We start from the raw sequence: 14,215 nt of genomic DNA on the forward strand, positions 1-14,215 counted from the left end.
TACGAGATTGGGGGAGATACTAAATATCAGCCAAGGATGGTACAATCGAATAGGCATTGAGTTACGTTTTAGTTGAGTGGAGTGGTTCTTGATACAGAGAGGTAATTTTTGAAAGTGTAATTACGATAATAGATAAATACATAGCCGGCGGCAGGGATTAGAAATCTAATATCAATATTGACAAATAGTACAATTCGGTTATTTACATGTAGAAGACGGAAGGAAATATTACCTATTCTTTGTAACAGGAATTATGTATAAGTCAGACTCGGGTAAGGAGAAATCTTATATTCATAGCTTCAGTACCATTGATATCTGCTTTAAGGATACTTGCTGGTTGATGGATTTCGTCTAATAGACATAAAAGTCGAAGGGACGGAAGTGCAATAAAGATACGGCCATGGTTGGAATGAAGATTTAAATTGTTTGTAGGAAGATTAATAAACCTTGATTTTATTACATATGATTGCTCTTCTGATTAAAATATCTATATTTTTGGTTCATTTCTGGTAACCAAAGGCATATGTTGAAGCATCCGTTACAGGATTAGTAATTTTGACCGGAATTTAATTGAAATTGGAAGGGTATGGTCTGTTACATGTAATAGATTATATCGAAAAACATGGCTGTAAAGCTGGATTTGTTTTAATTTGGTTTTAGAGTTGGTTGGAGTGTTGGCTTATTTACGACGAGTGGATGTAAAATCTTTGATTACATACGGTAACTTTTACTTTACACCATGAACGTTACTCTTATTTCGATGTGAGCGGATGTGCCGGGAGTGGGAGCTATTATTTTAATTCAATTAAATTAAATTGACAAGGAGTGTGGTTTCTGGAATACTTGGGTCTGTATTTCTCTTTACAGGATAAAGAACATTGAACTGTCATTTACCAAAATTAAAATGATAGTTTCCGCTCATATCGCATACGTACGGGGTTATGGTCACAGACATGATGACGTTCGTGGTGTAAGATAAAAATTTATAGAGAAAAATGCACTCTAAAGCACATGTCAGTAATTTTTTGATTGCTCTTCAGTAGCGCTTATGGGGTTAGTTTTGATGAGATTAATAATGAGAGTCCTCTAAAATGTAGATCTCTGGGAGAAAATTGCCAGCTTGTTAGAACACTTTTTTATTTATTTATTTATTTTTTTTTAAATTTTATTACTCATGAATATTTGTTCCGAACGCAAAAGTGAAATGGAGATATGAATAAATAAGCCACATAAAATAAACTCACATGCTGGAGGTTATTTGTCACGAAAGGGTAATCACACTTTAATACAAGAAGTTCATAATTAATAGTGCTTCAAAGAATGATCATCTACACTCACAATTTTATCCTCCATCTGCAAAGAAAATGAAAAAAATATATCTGCAGGAAACTGTATTTAATATCGGTAACCATTTCCCGGATCCCTACATAGGTGTTTTATTACTGAAAAACAAATCGTTATTGTGTACAATGTATTTTAAATTTCTTATTTCTCAGCCGATCCATTTCAAGTCGCCAAAATTCATTCAACAGGCACGGGTTTCTTCGTCATTTGAGTGTGAGGTGAGAATGAAGCTGTTTGTATGACAGAAATTAGGTTAGGTGATAAAATACTTCAATGAATAATTTTTCTATACAGAAATCAGTTCGTATTCTTGCTGTATCTCCATAATGATTGAAGATTAATTTATCAATTACAAAAGTAATGAAAAAATCACACAGATAAGGTATATGAGGCGAGATATAAATCCATAAGTAATTTTATAGAAATTACGAAAGACATTTGAATTAAAGAGCACGTTGGAGATTCAAAAGATAGATTAAACAGCAATTGCAAGGTTGGCTAAACATTTACTAGAAAATCAAACTGCCTTGAAATCAAAGAATGCTATTGATTTGGTCTGTTGTTTTTTGTATGAATAATTTCAGCTGTAATATTTCTGGACTCCTTACTAGGCTGAAAGATGTAAGAATATACTAAGAGAAGATGGTACCGTTTGTTAAAGCGCGGAAGGAATACAAATTTTTCAACATATTTATGAACAGTTCACCAATAGTCAAGTGTTCTCTTTCTAAATTATTCTTATAATTGTAGCTGTTCACGATCTGCTTCGTCAAAGTTCGTTTATTGGTTAACAGAAGGTAATCATAAATACAGGAAATTACTCTCCTATTCATGGAAGAAGAAAGATGGTCTTTATAAAATATGTATTTTCAGTACTTCATTTTTTTAAATTTCTTTGTAATAATTTTATTATGTTATGCTTAACTAGCTTCTATGTTGAAAAAACTGTGCGTTGACTGAAATTTGTAAGCTATAAAATTAAGAAGAGAATAAGAAATACACTCGGCACTTCCTCCAATGAATAAATAAAATACCAATACTGCGGCTATCCATTCTTGAAATATTTCAGGAGTCCGGGTATTCCTTCGTCAATTAGATGTCAAAATGTATAAGTAGATATCGATGAATTTATTATATATAACACAGCAACACATATTCTTCATAACAGGAAGTGCTAATTTTAAGGTAGCTGATAAATTGGACAACAACTTCAGTAATCAACAACTTTAAGTATTCTTGCCACAAAGAAAACTTCAGAACATAGCACTGGTTGTTGAAAATCTTAGAAAGTGTAACTTACAAATTTTGTGTAAACACTGTAAATTATATACATAGGTATAAGTTAACCGGAAAACTCAAACTAGTTAAACCAAATACAAAACTAATACTTGAAACAGCGTCGCTGGAAGTCATACATGTTTGTTTATGTGAATTCATCGATTTCTACTTCAGTTTTTCGATATCTGAGTCACTGAGGAACTCAGAGAATTTATTTCATTTAATGAAGAAATTATTTCAAGAGTAGATTTTCAAGGAGGAGCATCGGTGTATATTTTATTTATTAAGAGAATACTTAAATATTGGTAAGTTTTACGTTTTAAAACACATTACTTCCATACGTCAACATATTATAGAATCTCAGAATCTGTAACGTCATCCCACAGTTTTTGAAATATAAAATAAGCACTTACTCAAATTACAAATTCGTATCCCAGGCGTACTTCTTGAATAACATGAATGAAAAGTCTGTCGTACTTAACAAGCTCCGAGAGTTAGTATGCAATCTGTGGCAAGTGTTAGGAGACAGTGACCAAAGACACACTAAACAGTTTTATTTATGTATTTATTTATTTTTTATAATACACTACAGGTACAGGTATACTCAAAGTTTTTTTCTTTTTTTAATTAAGCAGGAAATAATGAAACTTAGAAAGTACATGGTTGTATTTCTGTGAATAGTGAGCATAAGGAGGGGGTCCAACGACCCTAGCTCTCATGTTAGCACTTCATAATTACTGGAACTAAAATAAGTTACACGTATATTGGGTAAATTCAGTGAAGTATTGCAATACTAATTTCCGTTCAGTTCAGTTCAAAAGCTTAAAAAGATTAATTAAAGATGTTAGAAAGAGTTTTTGATGTCATAATTCGGTACACGCAGTAAGTGCAAGATGATATTCTAAGAGGGTACAAATTACATGTGAGTTGCCCTTAGTATCGATAAAGGTGACAGTGTTTGGCGAAACAGTGTAGTACAATGTAGATGTAGTAATTATTTATTTATTTATTTTACAAATTATCGTTAGCTGAACGTGTGCTTTGTAAGAAAAGGTTGAAAACTAAGTAGAGAGAGAACTAAAGCTACATATTCGTATTCACCAAAAATCAAAGCTAATATTGTCAACTTAAAAATATAGGTAGATAAACGTGATTGTAAGCATTTAATGAAGAGAAGGAACTTTTTTTTTAAACCTCAAATACTAAATCAGACTGCAGAGATAAACTGTTAACAAAAATAAAAGACACAAATTAATTTATTCAGTGTTTAAATATTTGTAGACAATACCCATTTGTAACTACGATTAATGGGAAACTGACGGCGGTAAATTTATTACTTACAAATATCAATTCGTTTATATATAAAAGTCAAATATTTGAAGGAGAGGGGGTGGAGGGATTCTTCAAACCTTCAGATCGGTTAGGTTTGAAAGTATGAAATCAGAATTTATTTCGACTTGAGATGTTGATATGAGCACATAAATGAAATTGTTTTTAACAGTTCATAACTCTGTCACTGCCGACAAATTAAAAACCTAAGCAACTTCAGCCACTTCAGGCCTTTCAGAATATCTGTTTGGACATATTTGAGAATTGTAGACTACCCACTGCTACAGTTGACGTCACAAATAGAAAAAAACTACTTGAATCGTTCCCAGGTGCACAGAAAGAAACTGCTCTGGATATACGTAAAGACAATTTAAATAAACAATATGAATCATTATAGACAGTTTTATTAACAGACATGTGATTTGTACAGTAAAAATCCCAAAAAAGCGTACTCCAAGGTGATACTTTTCGTCAGAAATGGTTGAGAGAGTAATTTCTTTATTGAAAATCTTCAGTTGACAAAATATAAATCCATTCTTCCTAATTGCTCTGACAAAAGCGACAGATCGTGAGTCACATAAATTATCAATACAAGCATCAACAACTTGTTATGGGAAACATGCGTCTAGCAATAAATTTATTCATTTCAAATCAGTGTATTCTTGTATCGGTCCATTTAAAAAAAAGAAGTTCATCATGGCTTTGCCAGCTCATAAAACTGCCACTACTGACAAAGCTCAACAAATTGAGAAATTAAACACAATTTGATTATGGGCTCTTTCTTTTCATCTATGTTAGTATAGACAAAAGAGATTCCTTTAAAAATATAGCCTTAACTACTTGTTAATAGACGCTATAGAATACATATTTATAGATTAAAAATACGCACTAATCTCTGGATACAAGTTTGGTACCTCCTGTTCCGTCAGCCTCGCTCCTCCATCAGCGTAGAAAACCCTATACGTACAAACAAAGCCTCAGAATCTTAGTCTTAATCAAAACTGAGCGACGAATGCAGTAGTGTTTAAGGTAAGAGATACCGTTGCTTTCGCCGTATATTTTCAATGTGAATTAATGTGTACAAGAAATTACTAATAATTTCTATGAATACTGAATTATATTCGTCGCTCAGTCTATTTAAAGATAATGACTGTACACAATTACCTTACGATGCCAATGTATTTATTCCAGCAAGATCATTTCGAAAGTCATATTGAATACGCTGAACTCCAATATCTCTTAGTCCAAAATTAACATAAATGACGATATATTAGCCAACAAATAATCATACCACTCACATATATCGGTACCAAATATACATATTCTATTGTTATTCAGAGCTCCTCCGTGGCTAAGCGGTTAGCGTACGCGCCTTTGGCGTGGGAGACCCGGGTTCGATTCCCGGTGGGAGCTCATGTGGTTCGGATTCCACGTTAATCAGTAGGTCCACGTCTCATATAGCCTCGCTGCTGAAAGGGACGCTAAACTAAAATCAACTCAACAACTCTATTGTTATTCACTTATATATATTATAACTTATATATAAAGTGAACGAAACAGACAACTCGTTGTTCAGTAACAATCAAACCATTACTTCATAGAATACAACTCATATAGATTTTACTAACTTATAACCCTATGACCAATTGCTCTACTCTCATCACGATGGAAAATAAAATAATTAAATCACCCATTACGAAATGTAAACTGATAAAAACAACTCCGTATCCTTGTTCGATTTAATTTTTATTCATTTATTTACCATTATTTATTTATATATTTGTGACTTGTAGCATCTGGTTCAAGTCAGAATCAAACGGAGTCAGGAATGTGGATCGGAGTCTGGTAGAGGTTCATTTTAAGGCATTACCCTGGATTCCTGGAACTTACTTAGTGAAACAGAAAGAAACCGAAAAATTTTGGGGGACTGCGGATTTCAAATCCATGGCTATTTGAAGTTGAAGCCAACGCTTTACTAACCGAGTTACTGCCACTGAATGCCACTAAATCATAGTCGAACTCCGCTGGAGAAAAATTCGATGTAAACGGTGCGTGGGTCCCCGAGATCGATCCCCTAAGAAGAAACACACTTCTATAATGTTGACCCATCATCGTGAGGCAATTGAGGTTTGGGGAGCTGTTTTAGTTAAAAAGTAGCGGACTCTGGTCTAGAAAATCAGCAATAACGGTTATGGCATTCGCGATGTACTTACCATACACACCCTGGTTAGAATTACCGGTTTTTCCGCTAAATTCTCCAGAAAATAAGGAATTTACATTTTAAAAGACAGGCCGAGGATATGCCCAGATTTTAAAACTGATATCTGTGGCTTTAGAACTGATGCAACAACAGCAAATGCAATACAAATATGGAAAAATACTGAAGGTAACTTGCATGATGGCGTTTCACGATAAAGAGTAGAAGAAGAAATGTGTAAGCTGATACAGACAAGCTTTAACTCCGGTCTACTTCTTGACTTACATGCTGGATCCAAGGCTTCAGAATTACAATCTTATTGCAGAAGAGATCGTTCCGCTATGACGTTTATCAAACGGTTACACAGTGGTACCTCCTTCCTACGTACAGTATTTAAATTTGAAGCTAAAATTAGGTCATTTTCAAGTTTCATGCTTTGCAGTGAAGTGCTACAATAAAAAAGAAAGGAAAGTAGAAAAACGGTTATTGTCGATAGCGCGTTGCAAGCAGTTTCTGTGTCTGTTTCATCAGCCGAAATAGAAAGAACTTCTCGACTTTCGTTGTAGTTCATTCCAAAACTTTATACTGTAAAAGAAAATTATATTATAGGAATGTGAAACTTACATTATTCTGCCAAATATGGTTGTGTGCGTAGTAATAAGTGACACCCAATACCGTCTACCCCGTCCTATGCGAGAAAAAAAAAAAGAAAGAAAGAAAGAAAAGGAAGATAATCTACAAACTCAAAGATCTTGTCCCATCTTCCAACTTGGATATGAGAATGCTGCTTGCCACCTATTTTCGTAAGTTTCGTAAAAATTGAAAACTATGCCCCCTGCGAGTGGAAAATTGTACTTCTTTCTGACCATACTAGTTCATGGCTTTGGACTGACCTTAACATTGAAATAACGGGACGCATCGTTAAAACCAGGAGAAATGAACACGTAAGATATTTCAAAAAAGAAGATTCAGCCATTATATTTCAAAAAGGAGCCTCTATTGAAGACAAACACAATCTCAGACTTAAATTTATAGATGACACAAACAGATACCTTCGAATCCTTCCATAAAGCTGTCTCAACACGGAGAAAGGGAATTTAAGTTTAATAATAATAAAAATCGGTATAGATATTCAACACTATACAAATTACGAAGCAACATAGAGAACTCACCTTGCATCCGGTGTTACTGTATCCCTGTTTAAACTCCGTACTATTCAATATTTCGGCCCGCGCTGGGCCATGGACGCGAACACGTCTAACGCAAACTGAAAGAAATTACTGAGACATTATACAGTTTTTAATTCTGTCATGACAAAACATTCCAAGTGTGCAAAAAGCACTAAAAGTATTTTAACACCTGAAGGTTTAAGCTATTCCGATTCATTTTTAAGGTGCCAAAGTAGTGTTCGTAGGAAAATTTGTCTTGATATGAGACACGATCACCTACAAGTTACTACACAAAGCAACATATTTTCTTTAATGTATTACAAATTAGTAATTTTTTAAAAAAAGAAAAAAAAAAGTAACGACGCATGATATGAATGTAAGAAATACGTATAAAGAACATGAAGAGTTGAAGAAACATTGAAGTACATGGAGGTATTTCTTAAAAAGCACGTAAGAGAGCAATTTCTGTGTTTATATTTTCCTTCTCTCAAGAAAAGCATTACCTATATTTCTTAGTTTGCTCTGACGAAAACAACAGCTAGTGAGTCTCTGAAATCGTAAGATATTAAAGTAACAACATTTAATGAAACAGTATGTTGCATATCAAATAATAATAATACAAATTCAACATTTGCGTAAGCATCCGTGTGAATAAACGATCCGCAAACATTTTCAGCGATATATTCCTATCATTAGAAGTTTATTTATTTATTTTTATTTAATTTATTTAAAGAAACCTATGCTTCTCGAAGAACTACAGCTCTGAAAAATCATTGTTCCTGTAGAAATAATGATAGTCAATATAAAGAATTTTTTCTAAATTTCCTTGCTTTATAACGTGAGTTGTCTTCTCGTTTCTAGTATCGACTAATAAATGTCGACAGATTATTTGTCTCTGCACAAAGGTAATCGTTCTCTTCCTCCCTCCCCCTTGTCCTAAATAGCATATAAGTAACTGTTAAACAATAACAGATATTGAAAAAGACCGTTAATGGTTGGTTTATGTTGACAAATTAATTTATACGTCGACAACTATCAGCTTCTGAGCATCTCAGTTTCCTTATGTTGTATTTCATTACTATAAAAATGTTAAAGCATTTTATCCAAATATAGCAGATAACATATAAAGCTTCACACTCACTGCAAAGTCCCCCCCCCCCAAAAAAAAAGACGAAATAGTACTTTTTAGAAATACGGTCCTCATCCTCAGTTTATTTACGTTTGAAAAAATGTTATAAAGTTAAAAACGTGTCAGAAGGTAAAAAGGATTATATATATATATATATATATGGGAATAGATATACACAAGATGTTAAAACCTAAACTATGGCATCTGAACCATCATACCAAAGAACGAAGCTACTTCAAGTTGGTCGAACATTTGCATAGCACATTTCCTCAGAACTCAAGTTCATTTACAGTTGAACTTGCTTTCGAGTTTACAGATTGATATGTACGGAAGAAAAAATTAAAAATCAAATAAAAACTACCTTAAATTAGAGAAAAAATTAATCTTTCAGTTTTACGTTCCACTGTTTTACCGTGTAGGCTAAAGGAGATAGTGTTGTTGAGAAATGAATGAAAAAAGTGGGGGAGAACCCCGGGGAAACCCCACACACGATGATTCTTCACAATGAAGCCCACTTGGCGCGAGCTGGGATCAAACCAGGGACACCACACACCATAGGTGAACGCTCTACCACTAAACCACCGCGGTAGAACTTGGTTTCATGAGCTTACCGCACTTCGAATTTCCTTCAAAATATTCAGTCGTTTCGCACTTCAGACTCACCTCACAGAAAATTTGTATATCTTGCTTAGTACACTTTTTATTCCCTTGATTTCCACAATATCTTCACAACTTTGCACTTAAGCTAATTACAATAGATGGCTTCTACAGTGCATATATATACTTCATATTTTCGTAACCTAACCTCAACACATGTTATCTTACCTATAAACACTGAATGCCCATCAAAGAAACAAGAAGTTTTCGAAGGATTTAATTCAGATCCTCCACCACATCCAAAATATGTTGTGTTAGTTTCCGCTGTAGACGTGGATGTGTAGCCAGCACCCAAAATGCGTTCCACAATTTTAAATTAATTCTCAGATGCAGTAAGATTAATTCTCAGAAGCACGTGACAGATTTTTCTTTTCTGTGAATGTAACAGCCTCTCATCTACAGTATTTCTTGATAGTGAGCTGTAGTGTAGGATAAGTTAGGTTTGCTTACTATCAATATTTGGTCCTCCCATTCAAATGTAGGGTAGATTAGATTTGGACAATGCTTTTGCAATAGAGAATCACGAACTAGTGAACACACTTCCTTAATGTTCATACACAGAGAACAATGCTTTCCTTATGGAGAAACACGAAGTCCGCGAAAGCGATTTTACTTTTTGATTATCTTCAGAATTAGATACTTTGTGGGTTAGTCGCTTACTTATTCCTACCTTGATGAAAGTTAGTTTCTCATTGAGTTGACATTCTCTTTACTAATTTGGTGCACGATAAAACTCACGGCTAGCACAAAGTTTCCTCTGAGTCATGAACTTCGGATCTCTATTCTTTTTCTGTTCTAACAGAGTGAAATATGAGTTGGCTCTCTGGTTACTTGGTATTTGTGATGGCGCACAGAAAACTCAAGATGAACAGGCTAGCATAAGTTAACTCGAGTCAAGCGTTGATGCACTCAAGTGTCAAGCGAAAACGCTATTCTGTCTCGACGCAAAATTTTGAAATATATTGTCATATGTTAACCTTAGATTCAAGAAATCGCTCTAAAACTATTAGTGACAAAAAGTCTGGAATTACGTACCTTGTGCACAATAGATATGTAACATTGGGATTGAGTTTCATCTTTTTGGTGTGCATCTTTAGACTTCATCTTTCTAATTATAAACACGTCTAAGTATTTGCTTTTCTCTTACTTTACTTTACAGTATTTGTACTCATTTTCGTAAATTTTAGTGCCTTTATTGTTTAAGAACTCATAGTATCGCTAAATACTATCACATTAACTAACTCATGTCCTTACGACAGTGACTGAAACAAAGCGACAACGCAAAGGAAGACAAACGCGGCAGACACGCTGAATTGCTCTAAGTTATGCACATAGGTCATTTCTAAGTGCACACATGGGGGCAAACTTTTGTTCTATCTCTTGCGAAGTTGTGTAAATTTAGCTTCCAGGATGTATTGAAGGTTACGAAGTAATTCTATCGTCATCTTATCAAGAATTCGGCAATCACTTTCCGCAAACTGAGATGCTTTCATGCACTCAACAACCCCTCTCAAATTACACTAAAAGGATGTAAAAGGTTTGTAGATGGGTCTGGCAAAATCCCTGGTCCAACCATCACATTAAGGAGATTAAAGCCATTAGAAAAACTACATCATATGTTAAAAAGAATGTGTTTGAGTAGTATGGTGTAAGAAGAAGGTAACCAAAGTTAAATTTGGATGAAGGTAACTTCGACATGAATTGGGTTTTATTTAATATTTTAAGTTTCAAGTTAATTCACATTATGCATATGCCCAGGGACGAAATAGTCAAAATGAATTTATATCAAGATTCAAATCACTTCATTTTTTAAACAGAAATCGTTGCTTTAAATCAAATTTCGATTTTTTTAAAAGTGAAAATAAGGGAAATGCCATTTTCGTTGTTTTACTCGTGTTACAAGATTTATAACGAAATATTTCTCTTGATATAAGTGATACTCGGATTTAGTAGAGACTATAAAACTTCTATATTTTGTGTAATGTTAGTACTGATATTTTGTTGATTAGTTGCACATAAACTTGTCGAAATTCTGTAATTGTTACTACACACACACACTTATATTAGGGAGAATTATGTAAACCTCACATTCCTATAATTAAAGTATATAACGTTTTGGAATGAACTCAACCGAAATTAGATTTTTTTTTTTTTTTCCGGCTGATGAAACAGATGCAAATAGAAACTGCTTGCAGCACGTTATGGACTTCCATTATTAAACTGCGGACACTTCATTAGAAAGCACGAAGCTTGAAAATGATCTAACTTTAGCGTCAAACTTAACTGATGTACGTAAGAAGGAAATAACACTTTATGACTGTTTAATAGGTCATAGCGGAAGGATAATCCTCTGCAATAAGACTGTACTTGTGAAGTTTTGGATCCAGGTTGTAAATTAAGAAGTGAACCGGAGTTAAGCTTGTTTGTATCTGCTTGTAAATTTCTTCTTCTACCCTTTATCGTGATACACATCATGCAGGTTACCTTAAGTACTTTTCCATATTTGCATTGTATTTGCTGTTGTTGCAACAGTTCTTTGTACTGGATCTAAAGCCACAGATATCGGTTTTAAAAACTGAGCATGTCCTCCGCCTGCCTTTTGATGTGTAAATTGCATATTTTCTTTGGAATGTATCTAATCAGCCGGTAATTCTAACGAGGGTGTATACGGTCAGCACATCCAGTGCTAATTCCTTAACTGCTATTGCTGATTTTCTAGATTTCGCTACTTCTTATTGTAAATAGCTCCTCAAATCTCAATTGCTTCGCGATACTGGGTCAACATCGTAAATGTGTGTTCACTCTTAGGGGATTGATCTCGAGGCTTCACGCACCATGGACGTCGAACTTTTCTCCAGCGGAGCTTGGAGGTGATTAGTTGCATTTTCAGACTTCTACTTTTGGCATTCCTGCTTAGTGGCAGTGACTCGGTTAGTAGAGCGTTGGCTTCAAATTTAAGTAGCCATGGATTTGAATTACACAGCCCACAATTTTTTTTTTTTTTTTTTCAGTTTGTTTCTGTATTCCACCGAGTAAGTTGCAGGAATGCAAGTCAATATCGTGACAGTCCTCAATACTCTATGTGATCGTATTATATTGACTTGTAATCGAATGAATACTGTATGTGTAGGTTTCTGTCGTTTCTGCCATTATGTCAACCATTATTTCATCACCTTTTTCGTTGTCTCCTCCATTATATTGCAGTATTCATTATTCCTAAAATTGCGAATAGATAATTTGGTGGACTTAATAGATTTGATATTTGAAAAATTGAGCAAATAACTCCCTTTTTTCTTCCTACACCATATTCTCTATAGGTGGGACTTCAAAGAAATTAAAAGGGTAAAGAACTGTGTTTGGGTTGAGAATCGAATGTGTTCATCTTACTAGTACACTAACAACTATAATAGTCAATCATAGTATTTATTAAGATTGTCACTGGATTGTGGTAGAATCATTGTACTTTGAATTTGGCAGAGCATCAACTGGCCTACTGACAGACTGAGAAGAGAACGGTTAAAGCATGGGTACAATAAGCCGGAGACTCAAAGTTCAGTTTCGCGCCAGTCGTATTGTTTCACTCTAAATTTCAATGGTTTTAAGCCAAATATAAAGAATACGGTATAAGAAAAAAAGGTTGTTCTCTCATCTATAGTTCACAAGAGTGTATGAAAATAGATACTAGGTTGTCCAAGAAAAAGAAGAGTTGTGGTATGAATGCCTCAGCACCGACCTTACGTGTGAACGTGTGTAAGTGGTCTGGAGAAGGAGAGAGTAATGTAGTGGTAGGGGATACTGAATAGGTGGCTATATTGATGGAAACCCGAGTTCGATTCTCGGCCCAGTCACAAGTTTTTCACTCCTTGAATTTCCGAAATTAATATAAAAATATATTAGTATTATTTACTCCTTTAATTCGTTTTATTAGTGTATTATCCAATATTTCGATTTTTAATTGTCCTAAGGTCTGCGTCTAGGCTTATTATTTCTAAAGAAGAAAACTCGAATTGTGTCACACTTTTAAAAGTTCTTCTTAGATTGAAGAGTTGCAAGATTTCTAAATTTCGTCGTGAATCTGTGTAATTTAAGAGCTAATTTAATCAGTAAAATTAGAAACAGATAAGAACGTAAACACGAGTTTCAGTTTCCGAGAAAGTCCTTCACGCACTAAGAAGGTAAATAAAAGATTTTATTATGTTCTTATGTTACAACAATTTGTTAATTATAGCAATTGCACGTTGATCTTCAAAATGTGCAGTTTTAAATACGGTACAGCTGTTTATTTTACATACCTTAATATTACAACATTCAGTATATATTCAAAGCATAGGATATTAATAGTAGTAATAAAAACAACATGGAAAAGATGAAATCTACATTTTACAAAATTACCCAAAATTAGAATACAGTGAAAGAGAGAAAGAATTAAGAGACATATAATTCTTTCTGAACGTCCTGACGAGCACTAGCTCATACTAAGGGATATCAAATTATCTATTTTCCACATTGTTTTAGGTCCTGTTATCTAGCCTGTAGGATCTATGTTTTTAAGAAGCTAAGGAATATTTTCTTGTATATGTTGTTTACAAAAGTAACTTTTAATTTATTTTTTAAATAGTGAAACGGACTTGCTATCTTTTATATTTCTTAGTAATTTATAGTAAATTTGAACTACTAGTAAACTATCTGATCTTTACATATAGCATCACCCTTGCTGAGCATGGGCGCGAATTTTAGACCATCCGATATATAAAGCCTTTTCTTTTCGTTATACCGAGTTAAATGTTTCTAACTTGAGAGCTCGTGAGATAATTTACTTTTCGTATAAATTATGACACTTCAGTCCCTCCTCCAAAGTAACGGGATAAAAACCTAGTTCGGAGTGGGTGATGACTACATTAAAAAAATCATTTCATATTTCTATTCTTCAGCTATTTTTCTTTGATTCGATAACAAAGAAGATCAGTTTCATTTTTATGTTAGATTTGCCAGTATATTCCCCATGTGGATCATACATATATATATATATGGCTCTTTGTTTAAGTTTATACATCATTGTATTTAGAACTGTTCGGAAGCGATATATAATTCTAAATAGTTATCTATTTCCCA

At 33.9% G+C, this 14,215-nt stretch overlaps 2 protein-coding genes across 3 annotated transcripts in view; both read left to right on the forward strand.

Annotated features, from left to right (window-relative positions):
* LOC145694786 (metabotropic glutamate receptor 3-like) overlaps nt 1-14,215 on the forward strand; it is a 393,182-nt gene that overhangs the window by 364,571 nt on the left and 14,396 nt on the right. The window lies entirely within an intron of this gene.
* Nucleotides 1-14,215, forward strand: part of GluRS-m (putative glutamate--tRNA ligase, mitochondrial) — a 31,136-nt gene that overhangs the window by 2,525 nt on the left and 14,396 nt on the right. The gene's annotated exons all lie outside the window — the stretch shown is intronic.

Source organism: Thermobia domestica, chromosome 9 (genome assembly GCF_964235325.1).
Source record: "Thermobia domestica chromosome 9, izTheDome1.hap1.1, whole genome shotgun sequence".
In the NCBI taxonomy this organism is placed as follows: Eukaryota; Metazoa; Arthropoda; class Insecta; order Zygentoma; family Lepismatidae; genus Thermobia; species Thermobia domestica.